Genomic DNA, 20,866 nt, shown 5'->3' with positions numbered 1-20,866 from the left:
TCCGTACCACAAAAATGTATTTAATGATTTATTTACTGACGGACTAAATAATAACACAGGATACACACACTCTGTATAGGTTATTGATTAGCAACTTAATACGATGGAAACAGGTCCCTCGCGGACTAACAGCAACATGACTGCTTGTTTATCAAAAGAGGGAGGAGTAGAGAGGGGAAACAGGAGAAAGAAAGAGTGACAACACTTGTAACTATGCTCTCAGTAATTCTAATACTTAGCCCAAGAACCGCTGACCATTTGGTGTAAGAAATAATGAATGCATTTAGGTGTTTAAATGTCTTCCTTTGTCATTTATCTCTGTTGGACCGAGGCCTTTGTGAAAAGGGTTCAGTTGGGCCTTCTCCCGAGCTCTTAAGTGTAAGGCTCTGATTGACCACAAGAAGTCACAATGTCCTTCTTCTTAGTTGGCCGTGGCTTCAATGCCTTGTCCTGTAGTCTGATGCAGAACTAACAGGGTGGTGTTTGCTTTCACTCATTCTGGAAGAGTGGTCCTCTAAAGACAGCTAATCAGATGTCGATGATCCCCAGTGGGGTGATGAGAGCAGTGCAGTCAACAATGGTTTGAAGAGAGTAACAGGATGGTCCTACTTAAATTCACTTTCTTAGATACGGTACTTAGAACAGATACTCAGCCGTAACATTGATTGTTAGAAAGGCTACTTTATCGTCTTTACCTCGTGTTGATTTTCAGGGTTGTAAACAATGGAGACCTAAGCTGCAGCTTGAGTCTCAACTCATCCTTTATACACTCTGGTAAAAAGGGGGCGTTTCCGTCATGCTGACACACTCTGAGCTCCCTCTGCCCCAGTAAGTAGCCAGGCCAAAGTATCATCAAAACTATGATCTCGCTAGAAAACTAAAATCACATTCCTCTCTTAACAAAAGTACTCTCATTATCTTTGATATTTCCTACACAACGTAAAGGATGAAAACCTGATATTTACAATGTGTATACTATTCAAGTTACAATATTTTCATTATAATTTTTAATGACATCACAAAATATACATTAGTTTTCCATAGACCATCTCTCATCGTTCCCCACATTCGGATGTTAGGAATATTGTTCCAGTGTTCACTTTTGGACTAAAGCGTTTCTGGGCAGCAAAGGTCTCTGTAACAAAGCTACATTCCAATCACCAATACTAAAGGGTAAAAAAAATGTCCTCTGCTGCATACAATTTACGACCTGGCGAGAGGTGTTTTTGATGAGGTTGATGTTCAGAGTGATACTTTAATGTAACTTAGTGGCTGTGGCTGACTACTGGCTGCTCTAAACAGACTGACTGCCTGGCTCACTGACTCATGCTGGGTCTACTGCCAGTAAATGATACCTAAAGCTGGACAAATCGAGCTGCCTGCCACACAACAATCCCTCATGCTGCTTACTACAGCAGCACATCTCTACTAGCCAGGAATGCATTCTTCACAGTGTTGTGGAAACCTGAGCTTATGATTGAATGTGTGTCTGTGTGTGTTTTTGGGGTGCGTGGGGGTTTGTGCTGATGATGTTAACAAAACTATTGGCTGTCTTAACTGCTGAATGATACTGGCTGTTGGAAAAGAGGAGCTCTGGTTACCCACTCTGGACCAGTGAGGCTATCACTTGCATGGAAAAACCTGTCAGTGCTACTGCAGCAATAGTCTTATATCCTGAACAGGATGGCACTTGCACCATTCATTCAAGAGATTCATTCAAGGTGGATCTCAGTGAATAATTGCACTGTTTGCATTATGATTAATTCCTTCTCATAGTAGCTTTAACCAATGGGAGGAGGATGTGCATGCATTCGATATACGTAGTTTGATTTCTTTGCAAATGGTCTCTTTCAACTGCAGTCTGGCCCAAGAACAAAGCCCTATCAGGATGACAACAGATTCCCTATAGGGATGAGTGCACAAAAACAAGTTCAATGTTCTCTATGACTCTACGTTAAAGCTGTAGTACTCCCTGAGACCTTTGTTTTGTCTAATTGTGTTTAGCATCTTACCATAAATTTGCTTAAGGAACAAAGTGAGAATCTTAGCATTCAAAAATAAATTGTGTCAGTTGGACTATTTGACAGATGCTAGACACTTTTATCACTTTTATCAATCCACCTCTGTGTACACAAATCTCTTTCCCTAAAAGCTAGAATCATTTGTAATCATTTGTGTAACTCCCGAAGCAGAAACGATATATATCTCAATGGCTCACTCATCTTTTGTGTTATACAGTCCTTCACTGCTATACAGCTGGGGGTGGCATGTGAGATGCTACTGGGGGAATGGATGTCTATGGACAGTCCTGTGGTCCGGTTGGAGTCTGAAGAGCTCTTGAGCTCCCTATGTGTGAATCCAAGGCGTCTGAAGGAGTCGGAAGACATAGCTCCATGCCTGGAGAAAGACGGAGCTCTTGAGCTCTCTCTGTGTGAATCCAAGGGGGTGAGGTCAAAGTGACATCTCAGGGAGCAAAAAAATGGTTCATAGTGAACTGACAAGGTGTTGAGGGGGTCATTGGAAGATTTCCCATAGTCCGTGGCTGAGTCTGTCCGTTTGCATGCCTCCTGCAGAAGCTCTCCTGATGTGGTGATCATCTCTTCCTAAAGAAAGACAGACAGGTCATCAGTACATAGCCTATAGCTGCCTGGTCTTAGATATGCTTGTGCTATACATTCTTATCAACAGCTGTTGTTTTGTCTGTTGTTGTACGCTGCATGCATGTTATGTAGCTCTACAGTAATTGGATGGTTTTATGTTAGGTTTTATTTTCCAGATTCAATGTGGTGATCTGTGGTGAATTATATTCGCACTGTTTATCAGCATCCTCCCCCCGGCAGTCTCCAGATGCTTTTTATCTGTATTTGTACACAATGTTATACTGTATGTGTAATGTCAGAGACATGCACATTCTTGCAAACCAAGATGCAAGATCCTCCTCCAAGACTAAGATCCTCCTTTTCAAATTAGCATATAACTAATGTCACACATTCACACACAGTTCAAACATTCAGTTCTGTCAGCCTCCGCATATCACGTTTCCATGGTTACAGCAGTATTATTGAAGATAACGCAGGTCAGCTGTGTATGTGATTTGTTGCTACATCAGTTGTGATATGAAAAGATTACTGATGTACTGAAAATCCAGCCACACACACTAGCATGCACGAACAGACTCACTTTTGTTCAATGCTCCTTTCACGAGGAATACTTTTGAGTTAGATAGTTTGCATGTGGTAATAGTAGTGAAGAGAAGTAGTTTGGTGCAAGAGGGGAAGCTAGGAGGGATCCATGTTTGGTCGAGACAACATCCCAGTACTGACCATGGAACCAGTAGTGGTGGTGCTATTGCACTCACAGCCAGCCTGTTTGGGCATTTGCTCCTCTTCGAACCATAGCAGAACACATTCTCTGGAGCTGAGCCGGGGGGCTCTCACCCAGGCGAGACAGGAGAAGATAGAGAAGTGAAGCATGCATAATCACATGATATTATAATAAGAAATAAATACATAATATATAAGATTGCCCAAAGCCTTTTAATGGTGACGTGATAAAGGTGCATCATGCTTTAGATGAGTTCCAGGCACAAAAAGAGGCTTGCGGGTCTATCGGGTCTGCTTCTGTGTATCTCTCAATATATATTATATACTTTTTTTTACATCACCATTCTCTGCATCTTATCTGTATATGGATTGGGTGCCGCATAGTAATTATGCTATGTCTATCCATGTACATATTCATGAATAGTAGGCCAATTCTGTATCTGTCCTGTACATCAGTGGCTGTGAAACAGTGAGGCTGTGTCTTCGGGCACTGTCCGCGGCGGTACAGTGGAGGAGCAGCAGGCTGGGGCAGTGGGTACGCTCTGTGCTGTGGGTGGTCGAGGAGGATGACTCTAGCACAGTGCTGTGTCTCCTGAGGGAGGCACCGCCACACGACCCTTCTCTATTGCCCACAGGGACTGCCGGGTTGTACTCGACACATGCCTACAACTTATGAAGGCTTTATAAGCAGTAGATACATGGGTCATAAATCATCTGTAACCGTATTTCATGCTCTAGAATGATTCATAATGTGGCATAACTGTGTGACATAACCATCTCATTTATTTGTTCACATGTTTTGATCCTTTATAGAGCATGAAAGAAGGTTGTAGATGATTTGTGAGCCATTTATGTAGTGGTTATAAAACATATGAATGCTTTATGAAGCCTTCATAAGATGTACTTCAAATAAAGCAGGATTGTGGTTTTTAAACACAACTGCATACTTCAAGGAGTAGGGCTTTCAAATAGTTGGTTGGATGGGAAGTTGTCATGTCATCGGCCTCCCCCCTTGCTTGAGAAACAATAAGGAACAAACAAGGAAAGGCCCAGCCCTCCACTTGTGGTATGTCATGACTTTAAAAAAACTTCTAGGGAGTTTTTCCTAGCCACCGTGCTTCTACACCTGCATTGCTTGCTGTTTGGGGTTTTAGGCTGGGTTTCTGTACAGCACTTTGAGATATCAGCTGATGTACGAAGGGCTATATAAATACATTTGATTTGATTTGGACTTATCTGAACCACCTATTGAGATGTGACTTTTGTTATATAAATCAGGTGTTAAATGAGGTGAAAAGGAGATTGGATTGGATTCACCAATTTTGGATGTTATATATTATTTGTGCATCCATGAGTGATGTTCTATCGATTGCCGGGGTCATTTAATGTTTTCAGGTGTAGGAAAGTTTGAGGATTAACAACAAAAATTTTGGAGTTGGCATTTAGGGAGGGACAGAAATTAATAAAAGAGGTTAATGTAAAAATGAGGGATGGAGAAGGAGGTGATCAATGGAAAGGAAAACAGGTGTAGAGAGAAAAGGCAGGGAAGACTTGACTTACGTTGCGCCTCCCATTCCTTCTCATCATTCTCACTCCTCTGTTCCTGCTCTAGGGAGATATACAGCTCCCTCGCTCTCTTCTCCTCTGCACGTTTTATCTCCTCCTCACCTTGATGTCTCTCCTCCTCCTCGTGTTTCTGTCAGAGGAGAAATATGTGCGGAATTGTGAACAAAAGACAGGTGGGCGTACACATTTGCATATAATTTCGCAACAAAACACAAAAATAATTGTCCAGGACTGTCGGCTGTAAATACAGGACCTGTATGTCCCTGACTGTCATGATTGCTGCATCTTCTAATGTACCTTGGTCTGCTGAGAAATGTAGGCCTATTATAATATTTAGGGTTTGCTCCCTTTCCCTTCCTTAGTCCAACTTGGCTACCTTCTAATTGACTACATTAATGACCTCATTCTCCAGTATGATATTCCATACACACTGCTTGTGATGAACACAAGCATTTAGCTCATCATCTGTACTGAAGTGGAAATAATTTACTGAATAATTTATTTCCGGGGAAATAAATTGGCCTTGTAATTCATTGCATGGAGGTAATTACCATTTAGTTGTAGAGTGAAAACAGGCAGCTTTTGACTGGGACAATTGTTAGCTATTATGTTTTGTTGTAGCTAAAATGCTTTTTCCCCCTGCTGGAGACTGGTGAGTGACAGCAAGATAATTGATGTTGTTTGATGCTGTGGAAAGAACATACAGTGTATAGAACCTCAGTGAACATATTCATAGTTTCAGACAACACAGGGTTCTTTTTCGCAAAGCAAGCATTCACCACATGTGCACAGCAATTGGGTTTCTCTAGGTCAAAGGCTACTCTTCTGTGAATGTAACCAATAGGGAATGTAACCCATCATATTATTATTATAACAACTTTTTTTATGATAATACATTTTTTATTGGGTGGAGGATAAATCAGTTTTAATATTGAATATAAATTGTGGGCTCTATCAATGTATTTGTCTGCATCATTTCCAATCCCCCATATATTTTTTTCTCATTTAAAAAAACATATATTTTCCTTCTTTATTATTTTCCCCTAACCCTTACACCCCTCCTCTAATTGGAGTAAACCAACGGACAACAACACTTAGGCTTTTACTCCCAGCTTTTACATATTATATACATTTTATGGACATTGTACACGGACATGGTATATTTTATCTTTTTTAGTTTTTAGTTTGTTTGCTACCCTTTAACCCTCCATCTATCCCTGAAAACCATCCAGTTTTCTACTTGCCATATATTTTTCAATTTTGCTGTGATGTTTTACGAAGTTCTGAACATTTGTATTGTCATAGTTTCTACAGATTGCAGAAGAGATCTGAAAATATTTACTAAGAGTATTATTATAATATTGATTGATTGACTATGCCTTTTCAAATCACCCAACAGTGATATTTGCACAGATAGCTTTAAGTAAATGTTGTGATCTTTAAGCTATACCTGCACCTGCGACCAAAAACAAGCTACAGTGCCTTCCCGAAAGCATTCATACCCTTTGTCTTATTCCACACTTTGTTGTGTTACAGCCTGAATTCAAAATGGATTAAACAGATTTTTTTCTCACCCATCTACACACAATACCTCATAATGACAAAGTTAAAACATGTTTTAGAAAAGGTTGCTAATTTATTGAAAATTAAATACAGAAATATCACACTTGCATAAGTCTTTCTGGGTAAGTCTAAGAGACTTGCAAACCTGTATTGTACAATATTTGCACATTGTTCTTAAAACAATTTTTCAAGCTCTGTCAAGTTGGTTGTTGATCATTGCTAGACAGCTATTTTCAAGTCTTGACTTTTCAAGCTGATTTAAGTCAAAACTGCAACTAGGCCACTGAGGAACATTCAACGTTGTCTTGGTAAGCAACTCCAGTGTATATTTGGCCTTGTGTTTTTGGTTATTATCCTGCTGAAAGGTGAATTAAAGGTGAATTTGTCTCCCAGTGTCTGTTGGAAAGCAGACTGAACCAGGTTTTACTCTGGGAATTTTCCTGTGCTTAGCTCTATTCCATTTATTTTTATCCCAAAAAAACCACCATAATCCTTGCCAATGACAAACACTATAACATGATGCAGGCACCTCCAACGCAGTGTTGTGTTGTTTTGGATTTGCCCCAAACATAATGCTTTCTATTCAGGACATACAGTTAATTTCATTGACATTTGTTTTGCAGTTTTACTTTAGTGCCTTATTGCAAACAGGAGGCATGTTTTGGAAAATTTGTATTCATTACAGGATTCCTTATTTTCACTCTGTCATTTAGGTTAGCATTGTGGAGTAACTGCAATGTTGTTGATCCATCCTCAGTTTTCTCCAATCACAACCATAAAACTATTTAACTGTTTTAAAATCACCATTGACCTCATGATGAAATCCCAGAGAGGTTTCCTTCCTCTCCCAACTGGTTAGGAAGGCTCCTGTATCTTTGTAGTGACTGGGTGTATTGATACACCACCAAAAGGGTAATTAATAACTTCACCATGCTTAAACGGATATTCAATGTGTCACACCCTGACCATAGAGAGCCATTGTTTCTCTATGGTGTAGTAGGTCAGGGCACGACTAGGGGTTACATTTACATTTACATTTAAGTCATTTAGCAGACGCTCTTATCCAGAGCGACTTACAAATTGGTGAATTCACCTTCTGACATCCAGTGGAACAGCCACTTTACAATAGTGCATCTAAATCATTTAAGGGGGGGGGTGAGAAGGATTACTTATCCTATCCTAGGTATTCCTTGAAGAGGTGGGGTTTCAGGTGTCTCCGGAAGGTGGTGATTGACTCTGCTGTCCTGGCGTCGTGAGGGAGTTTGTTCCACCATTGGGGGGCCAGAGCAGCGAACAGTTTTGACTGGGCTGAGCGGGAACTGTACTTCCTCAGTGGTAGGGAGGCGAGCAGGCCAGAGGTGGATGAACGCAGTGCCCTTGTTTGGGTGTAGGGCCTGATCAGAGCCTGGAGGTACTGCGGTGCCGTTCCCCTCACAGCTCCGTAGGCAAGCACCATGGTCTTGTAGCGGATGCGAGCTTCAACTGGAAGCCAGTGGAGAGAGCGGAGGAGCGGGGTGACGTGAGAGAACTTGGGAAGGTTGAACACCAGACGGGCTGCGGCGTTCTGGATGAGTTGTAGGGGTTTAATGGCACAGGCAGGGAGCCCAGCCAACAGCGAGTTGCAGTAATCCAGACGGGAGATGACAAGTGCCTGGATTAGGACCTGCGCCGCTTCCTGTGTGAGGCAGGGTCGTACTCTGCGGATGTTGTAGAGCATGAACCTACAGGAACGGGCCACCGCCATGATGTTGGTTGAGAACGACAGGGTGTTGTCCAGGATCACGCCAAGGTTCTTAGCGCTCTGGGAGGAGGACACAATGGAGTTGTCAACCGTGATGGCGAGATCATGGAACGGGCAGTCCTTCCCCGGGAGGAAGAGCAGCTCCGTCTTGCCGAGGTTCAGCTTGAGGTGGTGATCCGTCATCCACACTGATATGTCTGCCAGACATGCAGAGATGCGATTCGCCACCTGGTCATCAGAAGGGGGAAAGGAGAAGATTAATTGTGTGTCGTCTGCATAGCAATGATAGGAGAGACCATGTGAGGTTATGACAGAGCCAAGTGACTTGGTGTATAGCGAGAATAGGAGAGGGCCTAGAACAGAGCCCTGGGGGACACCAGTGGTGAGAGCGCGTGGTGAGGAGACAGATTCTCGCCACGCCACCTGGTAGGAGCGACCTGTCAGGTAGGACGCAATCCAAGCGTGGGCCGCGCCGGAGATGCCCAACTCGGAGAGGGTGGAGAGGAGGATCTGATGGTTCACAGTATCGAAGGCAGCCGATAGGTCTAGAAGGATGAGAGCAGAGGAGAGAGAGTTAGCTTTAGCAGTGCGGAGCGCCTCCGTGATACAGAGAAGAGCAGTCTCAGTTGAATGACTAGTCTTGAAACCTGACTGATTTGGATCAAGAAGGTCATTCTGAGAGAGATAGCGGGAGAGCTGGCCAAGGACGGCACGTTCAAGAGTTTTGGAGAGAAAAGAAAGAAGGGATACTGGTCTGTAGTTGTTGACATCGGAGGGATCGAGTGTAGGTTTTTTCAGAAGGGGTGCAACTCTCGCTCTCTTGAAGACGGAAGGGACGTAGCCAGCGGTCAGGGATGAGTTGATGAGCGAGGTGAGGTAAGGGAGAAGGTCTCCGGAAATGGTCTGGAGAAGAGAGGAGGGGATAGGGTCAAGCGGGCAGGTTGTTGGGCGGCCGGCCGTCACAAGAAGCGAGATTTCATCTGGAGAGAGAGGGGAGAAAGAGGTCAGAGCACAGGGTAGGGCAGTGTGAGCAGAACCAGCGGTGTCGTTTGACTTAGCAAACGAGGATCGGATGTCGTCGACCTTCTTTTCAAAATGGTTGACGAAGTCATCGGCAGAGAGGGAGGAGGGGGGGGGAGGAGGATTCAGGAGGGAGGAGAAGGTGGCAAAGAGCTTCCTAGGGTTAGAGGCAGATGCTTGGAATTTAGAGTGGTAGAAAGTGGCTTTTCGCTGCAGAGACAGAGGAGGAAAATGTAGAGAGGAGGGAGTGAAAGCATGCCAGGTCCGCAGGGAGGCGAGTTTTCCTCCATTTCCGCTCGGCTGCCCGGAGCTCTGTTCTGTGAGCTCGCAATGAGTCGTCGAGCCACGGAGCGGGAGGGGAGGACCGAGCCAGCCTGGAGGATAGGGGACATAGAGAGTCAAAGGATGCAGAAAGGGAAGAGAGGAGGGTTGAGGAGGCAGAATCAGGAGATAGGTTGGAGAAGGTATGAGCAGAGGGAAGAGATGATAGGATGGAAGAGGAGAGAGTAGCGGGGGAGAGAGAGCGAAGGTTGGGACGGCGCGATACCATCCGAGTAGGGGCAGTGTGGGAAGTGTTGGATGAGAGCGAGAGGGAAAAGGATACAAGGTAGTGGTCGGAGACTTGGAGGGGAGTTGCAATGAGGTTAGTGGAAGAACAGCATCTAGTAAAGATGAGGTCGAGCGTATTGCCTGCCTTGTGAGTAGGGGGAAGGTGAGAGGGTGAGGTCAAAAGAGGAGAGGAGTGGAAAGAAGGAGGCAGAGAGGAATGAGTCAAAGGTAGACGTGGGGAGGTTAAAGTCGCCCAGGACTGTGAGAGGTGAGCCGTCCTCAGGAAAGGAGCTTATCAAGGCATCAAGCTCATTGATGAACTCTCCGAGGGAACCTGGAGGGCGATAAATGATAAGGATGTTAAGCTTGAAAGGGCTGGTAACTGTGACAGCATGGAATTCAAAGGAGGCGATAGACAGATGGGTAAGGGGAGAAAGAGAGAATGACCACTTGGGAGAGATGAGGATCCCGGTGCCACCACCCCGCTGACCAGAAGCTCTCGGGGTGTGCGAGAACACGTGGGCGGACGAAGAGAGAGCAGTAGGAGTAGCAGTGTTATCTGTGGTGATCCATGTTTCTGTCAGTGCCAAGAAGTCGAGGGACTGGAGGGAGGCATAGGCTGAGATGAACTCTGCCTTGTTGGCCGCAGATCGGCAGTTCCAGAGGCTACCGGAGACCTGGAACTCCACGTGGGTCGTGCACGCTGGGACCGCCAGATTAGGGTGGCCGCGGCCACGCGGTGTGGAGCGTTTGTATGGTCTGTGCAGAGAGGAGAGAACAGGGATAGATAGACACATAGTTGACAGGCTACAGACGAGGCTACGCTAATGCAAAGGAGATTGGAATGACAAGTGGACTACACGTCTCGAATGTTCAGAAAGTTAAGCTTACGTAGCAAGAATCTTATTGACTAAAATGATTGAAATGATACAGTACTGCTGGAGTAGGCTAGCTGGCAGTGGCTGCGTTGTTGACTTTGTAGGCTAGCTGGCAGTGGCTGCGATGTTGATCTAGTAGCTGGCAGTGGCTGCGGGTTGATCTAGTATATCTATGTCTATGTTGTGTTCTAGTTTCTTTTTCTATGTTGGTGTTTTGTATGATTCCCAATTAAAGGCAGCTGGTAATCGTTGTCTCTAATTGGGGATCATATTTAAGTAGTTATATTTCCCTCCGTTGTTTGTGGGATCTTGTTTATGTGTTGTAGTTGCCAGTGAGAACTCCATTGTCGTCAAGTTTCATTCATTCTTTATTGTTTTTTGTGCTTTTCAGTTAATAAACATGTGGAAACCATATCACACTGTACCTTGGTCCGATAATTCTTACGACGAACGTGACACAATGGCTGTTTTTAATTCATTTTTACCCATCTAGCAATAGGTGCTCGAAGCATTGGAAAACTGTCACGACTTCTGCTGAAGTCGGTCCCTCTCCTTGTTCGGGCGGTGTTCGGCGGTTGACGTCACCGATCTTCTAGCCATCACTCATCCATTTTTCATTTTCTATTGGTTTTGTCTTGTCTTCCTTCACACCTGTGTCACACCCTGACCATAGTTTGCTTTGTATGTTTCTATGTTTTGTTTGGTCAGGGTGTGATCTGAGTGGGCATTCTATGTTGTGTGTCTAGCTTGTCTGTTTCTTTGTTTGGCCTGATATGGTTCTCAATCAGAGGCAGGTGTTAGTCATTGTCTCTGATTGGGAACCATATTTAGGTAGCCTGTTTGGTGTTGGGTTTTTGTGGGTGATTGTTCCTGTCTCTGTGTTTGCACCAGATAGGGCTGTTTTGGTTTTTCACATTTCTTGTTTTGTTAGTCTATTCATGTATAGTTTCTTGATTAAAGAACCATGAATAATAACGACGCTGCGTTTTGGTCCGCCTCTCCTTCGACTCAAGAAAACCGTTACAACCTGGTTCCAATCCCATCAATTACATGTGTTTTTAACCCTCTGTTTCCCCTCATGTCCTTGTTGGAGATTGTTTGATTGTATGTTAGTGCTCGTATGTGTTGGTGCGCGATGGGTTTTGTACCCATTTGATTATTTTTTTGTATATTGTGGTTTTTGGAGTTTGTGAGTTCTTATTAAATGACTCAGTTTATACCAAGTTCGTTCTCCTGCACCTGACTTCCCTGCCACCAACCTTACAAAAACCTCCCTGGTCTTTGTGGTTGAATCTGTGTTTGAAATTCATTGCTCGGCCTCCCGGGTGGCTCAGTGGTTAAGGGCACTGCAGCGCCAGCTGTGCCACCAGAGACTCTGGGCTCGCGCCCAGGCTCTGTCGTAACCGGCCGCGACCGGGAGGTCCGTGGGGCGATGCACAATTGGCATAGCGTCGTCCGGGTTAGGGAGGGATTGGCCGGTAGGGATATCCTTGTCTCATCGCGCACCAGCGACTCCTGTGGCGGGTTGGGCGCAGTGCACGCCAACCAAGGTTGCCAGGTGCACAGTGTTTCCTCCAACACATTGGTGCGGCTGGCTTCCGGGTTGGATGCGCGCTGTGTTAAAAAGCAGTGCGGCTTGGTTGGGTTGTGTATCGGAGGACGCATGACTTTCAACCTTTGTCTCTCCCGAGCCCGTACGGGAGTTGTAGCGATGAGACAAGATAGTAGCTACTAACAATTGGATACCACGAAATTCAGGAGAAAAAAAAAGAAAGAAAAAAAAGAAAGAAAATCATTGCTCGGCTAAGGGACCTTACAAATAATTGTATGTTTGTGGTACAGAGATGAGGTAGTGAGTCAAATCATGTTAAACATAAAAATCATGTTAAGCACTATTATTGCAACTTATATTGTGACTTGTTAAGCACAATTTTACAAATGGGTTAAATAGTTATTGACTCAACATTTCAGCTTTTCATTTTTAGTTATATATATATAAAAAAATCTAAAAACATAACTCCACTATGACATTATGGGGTATTGTGTGTAGGCCAATGACATAAAACTATTTACAATTCAGGCTGTAACACAACAAAATGTGGAAAAAGTCAAGGGGTGTGAATACTTCCTGAAGGCACTTGTGCATATAGGCATTACCAAAACAAGTGATCTAATGATTCTGTCTCTTCGCAGCAATATCTGCAGACCCATCATATTATTATTATTATAGACAGGACAGTTTATCACATTTGAAGGTAAAACCCAGGTGCAGACAATCTCGAAGTAACAAAAGTTTATTAACCTCTTACACCTATGGTGGCGCTATTTCATTTTTGGAAGAAAAACGTTCCCGTTTTAAACAAGATATTTTGTCACAAAAAGATGCTCGACTATGCATATAATTGCTACTGTTCGAAAGAAAACACTCTGACGTGTCCAGAAATACAAATATCTTCTCTGTGCGTGCCCTTTAACGTGAGCTTCAGGCAAAACCAAGATGACTTGGCATCCAGGAAATGACAAGGATTTTTGAGGCTCTGTCTTTCATGATCTCCTTATATGGCTGTGAACGCAAGAGGAATGAGTCTGCCCTTTCTGTCGTTTCCCCAAGGTGTCTGCAGCATTGTGACGTATTTGTAGGCAGATCGTTGGAAGATTGACCATAAGAGACCACATTTACCACGTGTCCGCCCGGTGTCCTGCGCCGAAATTGGTGCGCAAAAGTCACCTGCCAGTATTTTTCCATGGGGCACAGAGAGAGAAGCAAGCTTCCACGAACTGCATGTCAATGAAGAGATATGTGAAAAAACACCTTGAGGATTGATTCCAAACAACGTTTGCCATGTTTCGGTCGATATTATGTAGTTAATCCGGAAAAAGTTTCACGTTGTAGGTGACTGCATTTTCGGTTCGTTTCGGTAGCCAGGCGCAATGTAGAAAACGGAATGATTTCTCCTACACACAGACGCTTTCAGGAAACACTGCGCATCTGGTATGTGGCTGGGAGTCTCCTCATTGAAAACATCAGAAGCTCTTCAAAGGTAAATGATTTTATTTATTTGGTTATCTGGCTTTTGTGAAAATGTTGCGTGCTACATGCTACACAAAATGCTATGCTAGCTTAGCATACTCTTACACAAATTAGTCAATTTCTATGGTTCAAAAGCATATTTTGAAAATCTGAGATGACAGTGTTGTTAAGAAAAGGCTAAGCTTGAGAGCAAACGCATTATTTTAATTTTATTTGCGATTTTCAGAAATCGTTAACGTTGCGTTATGCTAATGAGCCTGAGGCTTAGTCACAATCCCGGATCCGGGATGGGGAGTTTCAAGAGGTTAATTCGAACAAGGGCAGGCAAAGGTACAGGGCGGCAGGCATGCTCAGGGTCAGGTCAAGCAGAGGTCGGTAATCCAGAGTTGTGGGGCAAAGGTAGAGGACGGCAGGCATGCTCAGGGTCAGGTCAAGCAGAGGTCGGTAATCCAGAGTTGTGGGGCAAAGGTAGAGGACGGCAGGCATGCTCAGGGTCAGGTCAAGCAGAGGTCGGTAATCCAGAGTTGTGGGGCAAAGGTAGAGGACGGCAGGCATGCTCAGGGTCAGGTCAAGCAGAGGTCGGTAATCCAGAGTTGTGGGGCAAAGGTAGTGGACGGCAGGCAGAAAGGACAAAACTGGGAAAACTAGAAAATAACCAAGGCAGGAGCAAGGGGAAACCCGCTGGTAGGTTTGAGGAACAAAAATGAACTCGCACAGACAGACAGAAAACACAGGTGTAAGTACCAAGGGGATAATGGGGAAGATGGGTGACAACTGGAGGGGGGTGGAGACAAGGACATGTGAAACACGTCAGGACATGACACAGTTAAATAGTCTTTTAAGATTTTGTTGTAGAAGCCAGGGTTGTGAATTGACTGTATTGAAAACGGAATTGGTGGAAGAGTAATGACCTAATTTTGATACAGATAGTCTAGTGATGCAACTTTGGCCTCTTCAATTTTTCATATTTTTGTATCAGTTTTTGTCTGTCTTCCTTTTTCCAGAGTTTCAGACGGGGAAACGTTTAATGACTCAGCCCTTTTCCTTCAGGCGAGCTCAACAGAGGAGGGCAATGATAAATGAGCTCTGCTGAGTTTCTTAAGTAGGTCTCATTCGTCCAGGTTCTACATCATCCAGGCCTTTCGATGCTCCAACAGGGCTCTATGGTACAACAGTGATCTCACCCCCCAGAGATTCCCATCCAGCTCCCCTCAGATCCCCCCATTCTACTTTGAAGGTATAAGATTATTACATTTCATAGAGAACAAATACTTTTCCATGATCCATCCTTATATACATATATGCCATCTCTACACGCACGCACAAACACACACACAGTGTTGGTCTGTGCAGTGCGCTCCCTGGCAAATAGTTTGCCCCTGTCCCTCAGATCCCTCTAATAAGGATGATTCTCTCTGCTAGTGTGCTTCCCAGATTTAGTATAGATCGTCCAATCCTGCTCTCAAATATCTCCCTCCTGTAGAGCAGGTGAGCTGGGATGCAGACTAGGGGACGTCCTCTCTAACAGTAGTGAGGCGTTGCACCGTGCAGCTGAAATACTTACATATTTAATGGGACTGATCTGGCAAGCAAGTCCAGAAAATAAATGCTTTTCCCGCAAGGTGGGCATCAACACAATCTCTGTAGAAGACATTGACCACTTGGATTGTATGGGGAAAGTAATCTGACTCACATTTCCAAATCACAACCAAAGATCCCCATCACTTTGCCCCTGCCCCACAGATCCCTCCCACAGAAACACACACTGTCTTTGCCCAACCTTGAGCTCTTCCTGGATGCGTTCCACTTCCTGCTTGGCAGCCCACCTGTCCCCTGTTTTTTCTTTCCACTTCCCTGCCACAAAATGGGCCTTTTCCTTCGGCATAGCATCCCAGAACTTCTTCCCAATCTCAGCCTCTTTGATTTGTCTGAGCAGGAGGGCTGTTGAAATATACAGTGCCTTGCGAAAGTATTCGGCCCCCTTGAACTTTACGACCTTTTTCCACATTTCAGGCTTCAAACATAAAGATATACAACTGTATTTTTTTGTGAAGAATCAACAACAAGTGGGACACAATCATGAAGTGGAACGACATTTATTGGATATTTCAAACTTTTTTAACAAATCAAAAGCTGAAAAATTGGGCGTGCAAAATTATTCAGCCCCCTTAAGTTAATACTTTGTAATGCCACCTTTTGCTGCGATTACAGCTGTAAGTCGCTTGGGGTATGTCTCTATCAGTTTTGCACATCGAGAGACTGAACATTTTTCCCATTCCTCCTTGCAAAACAGCTCGAGCTCAGTGAGGTTGGATGGAGAGCATTTGTGAACAGCAGTTTTCAGTTCTTTCCACAGATTCTCGATTGGATTCATGTCTGGACTTTGACTTGGCCATTCTAACACCTGGATATGTTTATTTTTGAACCATTCCATTGTAGATTTTGCTTTATGTTTTGGATCATTGTCTTGTTGGAAAAAAAAGTCTCAGGTCTTTTGCAGACTCCATCAGGTTTTCTTCCAGAATGGTCCTGAATTTGGCTCCATCCATCTTCCCATCAATTTTAACCATCTTCCCTGTCCCTGCTGAAGAAAAGCAGGCCCAAACCATGATGCTGACACCAACATGTTTGACAGTGGGGATGGTGTGTTCAGGGTGATGAGCTGGGTTGCTTTTACGCCAAACATAACATTTTGCATTGTTGCCAAAAAGTTCAATTTTGGTTTCATCTGACCAGAGCACCTTCTTCACATGTTTGGTGTGTCTCCCAGGTGGCCTGTGGCAAACTTTAAACAACACTTTTTATGGATATCTTTAAGAAATGGCTTTCTTCTTGCCACTCTTCCATAAAGGCCAGATTTGTGCAATATACGACTGATTGTTGTCCTATGGACAGAGTCTCCCACCTCAGCTGTAGATCTCTGCAGTTCATCCAGAGTGATCATGGGCCTCTTGGCTGCATCTCTGATCAGTCTTCTCCTTGTATGAGCTGAAAGTTTAGAGGGACGGCCAGGTCTTGGTAGATTTGCAGTGGTCTGATACTCCTTCCATTTCAATATTATCGCTTGCACAGTGCTCCTTGGGATGTTTAAAGCTTGGGAAATCTTTTTGTATCCAAATCCGGCTTTAAACTTCTTCACAACAGTATCTCGGACCTGCCTGGTGTGTTCCTTGTTCTTCATGATGCTCTCTGCGCTTTTAACGGACCTCTGAGACTATCACAGTGCAGGTGCATTTATACGGAGACTTGATTACACACAGGTGGATTGTATTTATCATCATTAGTCATTTAGGTCAACATTGGATCATTCAGAGATCCTCACTGAACTTCTGGAGAGAGTTTGCTGCACTGAAAGTAAAGGGGCTGAATAATTTTGCACGCCCAATTTTTCAGTTTTTGATTTGTTAAAAAAGTTTGAAATATCCAATAAATGTCGTTCCACTTCATGATTGTGTCCAACTTGTTGTTGATTCTTCACAAAAAAATACAGTTTTATATCTTTATGTTTGAAGCCTGAAATGTGGCAAAAGGTCGCAAAGTTCAAGGGGGCCGAATACTTTCGCAAGGCACTGTACTTTTGTCGTGAACGGAAGGGGTGAAAAACCTACCCAAAGCCCAAAATGACATGGGTCTTTTTTGCATCAATGTGCATGCTGTTATGTATAAGACATGTTTGGAGAGTTTCTGTCTAGTTATGGCTCTATAACACACAACAGATATCTCCTTATCTGCCCCTCTCATCCCTCTTACAATATAATCTCTCACTGGCACATTTTCCCTTCCTTCTATAACATTTAACACAATCGTTTACCTTTGGCATTCAAATCCCTGCACTGGGTTATGTGGGCATCCTTTCTCCTCCCCAGTCACCAGAGCTCCTTGGCCTCCTTCTGAGCCTGCCGTCTGGCTTTCTCCCCCCATCAGCTCCTTAATGATGTCATCATAAGGCTCATCTCCAGGGGCGTAGCCCATCACCCACACACATCCCCATCACTGCCCTGCAGCTACTGGATACTTCTCCTGTTGCCTGAGCGGGTACAGTGAGGTAAGCATGTCAGCATCACCTTTGACTGTCTATGACAACAACAAAATCAAATCAAGTTTATTTATATAGCCCTTCTTACATCAGCTGATATCTCAAAGTGCTGTACAGAAACCCAGCCTAAAACCCCAAACAGCAAGCAATGCAGGTGTAGAAGCACAGTGGCTAGGAAAAACTCCCTAGAAAGGCCAAAACCTAGGAAGAAACCCAGAGAGGAACCAGGCTATGAGGGGTGGCCAGTCCTCTTCTTGCTGTGCCAGGTGGAGATTATAATAGAACATGGCCAAGATGTTCAAATGTTCATAAATGACCAGTGTCGTGTCTTTGGCTATGCCGGATTAAGTGATATGACATGCTATTCTATAAAATAATTTATCTGTATTTAATATCACCTGATTGAGCTAATCATGTAAATGTAATTAACTAGAGAGGGTCGGGGCATCACAAAATAATATTTATAGAGCTGTTATCTTCCGAATAAACTCTTAAAGACCTAGTAATATTTTACATCAATAGCAGTCAATATCAATCGTCACCTTAATTCAGTCTCATCTGAAAGTTGTAAATTCTTGGTTATCTGCACGAACCCTGGCTAACAAGTTGAATCAGCAATACAAAATTGGGTTTAATTATTTATTTACTAAATACCTAACTAATCACACAGAATTACATATACACATAATTAATCAACTTGATTACAAAGTACGTCATAAAGGAAAACGTCCCTATCTGGCGGAACAAGATATGACATCTTGTTACACAAAAGAAAAGGGCTGGGTTTGAGTGAAGAGCGGGAAGACTGAGGAACAAAGGGCAAAGCTTTGCTATCGTAAATACAGTATCTTATGCATTCTAAATTACCGCCATTTGGAAAAGGAAAATGCAATAAATATTTACTCTGAGCTGCGCTTCGGTAGGTTGGTGGTAGATTGAAGGCTGTGTTGCCAAACTGAGTCCTTTGTCCTTTGAAGAATGTCTCTGGTGGTCAATTGAATACGTTGTAGTTGGTTGTTGTGTGATAGACGGGATACTCTGTCTGTTCCTTTCTCACCCTCGTTTGCATCTGTGTTGCTAACTCAACGGCTAGGAGGTATCACTTCTGGAGTGAATAAGAGTTCAAAGTTCATACCATTTGGAACCAAAGCTCATGCTGATGTTGGCTTCGTTCTGTAGTTATTATCTGATCCATTCTGACATCGGACCGTCATCCTTACATCCTCGGAACAGGAGGTTATATTGTCGTCAAGGCTTTATATAGGAAGGGAGAGGAGGGCGTGTTTGAAACGTTTTATAGCCCATGTCCCTTCGCAGGGGCGGGCCACTGATTGAGCAGAGCCCTAATTTATGAAAACCCAAATCTCACATTTTAGAAGCTAAAATCACATTTCATCCCATCAAAAATAATTCCATGTGAATACGATAACTCTGATGTGTAGACTTTACACTGTAGAGCTTATGTCATTTTATCATTGATGAGAATGTCTCAGATGACAACCGAACTGACATCATATTCATTAAGTACCACCGCATATGTTCAATTGGTCGGATTACCAGAATATAGTTAATTTCCCCCCACCTTCTGATGTTCCCAGAGTCTCTATGTTAACCAAGGGTTTTGCAAATGTAACATCAGTAGGGTAGAGAGAGGAAAAAGGGGGGAAGAGGTATTTATGACTGTCATAAACCTACCCCCAGGCCAACGTCATGACACCAGCATGGTCAAATAATAATAATAATTTCCAAATCACAACCAAAAAAACACAGCAAACACAACCTCTCCAGTTTATTTTGGGAATATTGTATTAAACCATACTAACCAGTAACAATATCAAACATCCCTGTGAAATCGTGATTTAGACACAGCTAAAATCATGTCTAAATCTACACTGTTCGATTTCAGTACAGTACACCCAGACTCACCCTACTTGTCCTGGTTCTGGTTCTCCCTCTCATCCCAGTGCCTTTCCTGCTCCTTATAGAACATGATCTGCTTCTGCTCCTCGTTGAGCTCTGCCAGCAATTCCAGATCGATGTACATGTCCCTCAAAATCTGCTGCATCATCTTGTCAACACGCAGCTTCCAAACACCCAACATATCTCAGCGTAAACCTGAGGTTTGTGTTTTGGGGCCATGAACCCCTTTTATCAGTTCACTACATGTTTGGGAGATGTAGTTCTCATCTTCCTCTCTCCTTCTATTTTGTCCCGTCACCTAATATCAGATGATTGTCAGAGTGATCCAGAATTGCACATTGGTATCTGAGTGAGTCTGACAGTCAGCTCTTCAGCCTCCCCCTTATGTCATTCACTCCGCCGATACTCCTGTTACTATGCTCATACAGTCCTCAGAGACCCTGCTGGGCTGTAGAGTTCAGATCCTTGTTCCTCTTCTATCACCACCATACTGGATCCAGCACTGGAACAAAAACACAGGTGCCACCTTCCTCCCCTCTGCTCTATGTGCTTTGAAGTGAGGGGTTTTAACCAGATCTCTTGGGGGAGGGGGGGGACACACACACAGATCCCTTTACCTGATGTGTAACATGATAAGTCTTTACTGCAGGAGAGGGTAAGAATGAAACTCATGCCCATCTTCCATGTGCATCCAATGGACATTTTAACACATGCTTTTAGTATCAGATTAGTGTTGTTTTCTTTCCATTCTTCCTGATATCTTGTAATTAAGTTTCTGTATGCATGTTTTATTTATGTTCAGAGCTAGAAAACAGGTTATTCAATATTATAATTGAATTATATAAACAGCCTAACGCCAGTCAAATGCCTTATTCATGAAAGTCATTATACCATCCATGTGTACTGTAATCTGCCTTGGATTTATAACAATTCCTTTGATTTGATTTAGCAACAACATCTCCTCCCACCAGCTAAATAAACCATCCACAGTACTGTAAATAGGGCAGACATAAAGTTTACCGCTCCCCTAGTTCTGCTCTGTTTCACAGGGATGTAATTATGAGAATGACTTCCTCTACCATTCCCTGTGCTGTTAGTCTGCCTGCCTGCTCCTAGTCATTTCAGACAACACTCACACACAAAGCAGATAGGGACCCTGTTCAGGGGTGGACAGGGTGGTTTTGTCTTCATAGGCCAACAATGAAAATGGATACTGCAGCAAACACCAGGTGGCCATGG

At 43.6% G+C, this 20,866-nt stretch overlaps 1 pseudogene; it reads right to left on the bottom strand.

Moving 5' to 3' along the window:
* Positions 1-4,736: 4,736 nt before the first annotated feature.
* On the bottom strand, positions 4,737-19,775 carry LOC135511617 (SH2 domain-containing protein 4B-like; annotated as a pseudogene).
* Between the last annotated feature and the right edge of the window lie 1,091 nt (positions 19,776-20,866).

This window comes from Oncorhynchus masou, chromosome 24 (assembly GCF_036934945.1).
Source record: "Oncorhynchus masou masou isolate Uvic2021 chromosome 24, UVic_Omas_1.1, whole genome shotgun sequence".
Taxonomy (NCBI): Eukaryota; Metazoa; Chordata; class Actinopteri; order Salmoniformes; family Salmonidae; genus Oncorhynchus; species Oncorhynchus masou.
This window is presented reverse-complemented; position numbering and strand designations above follow the sequence as displayed.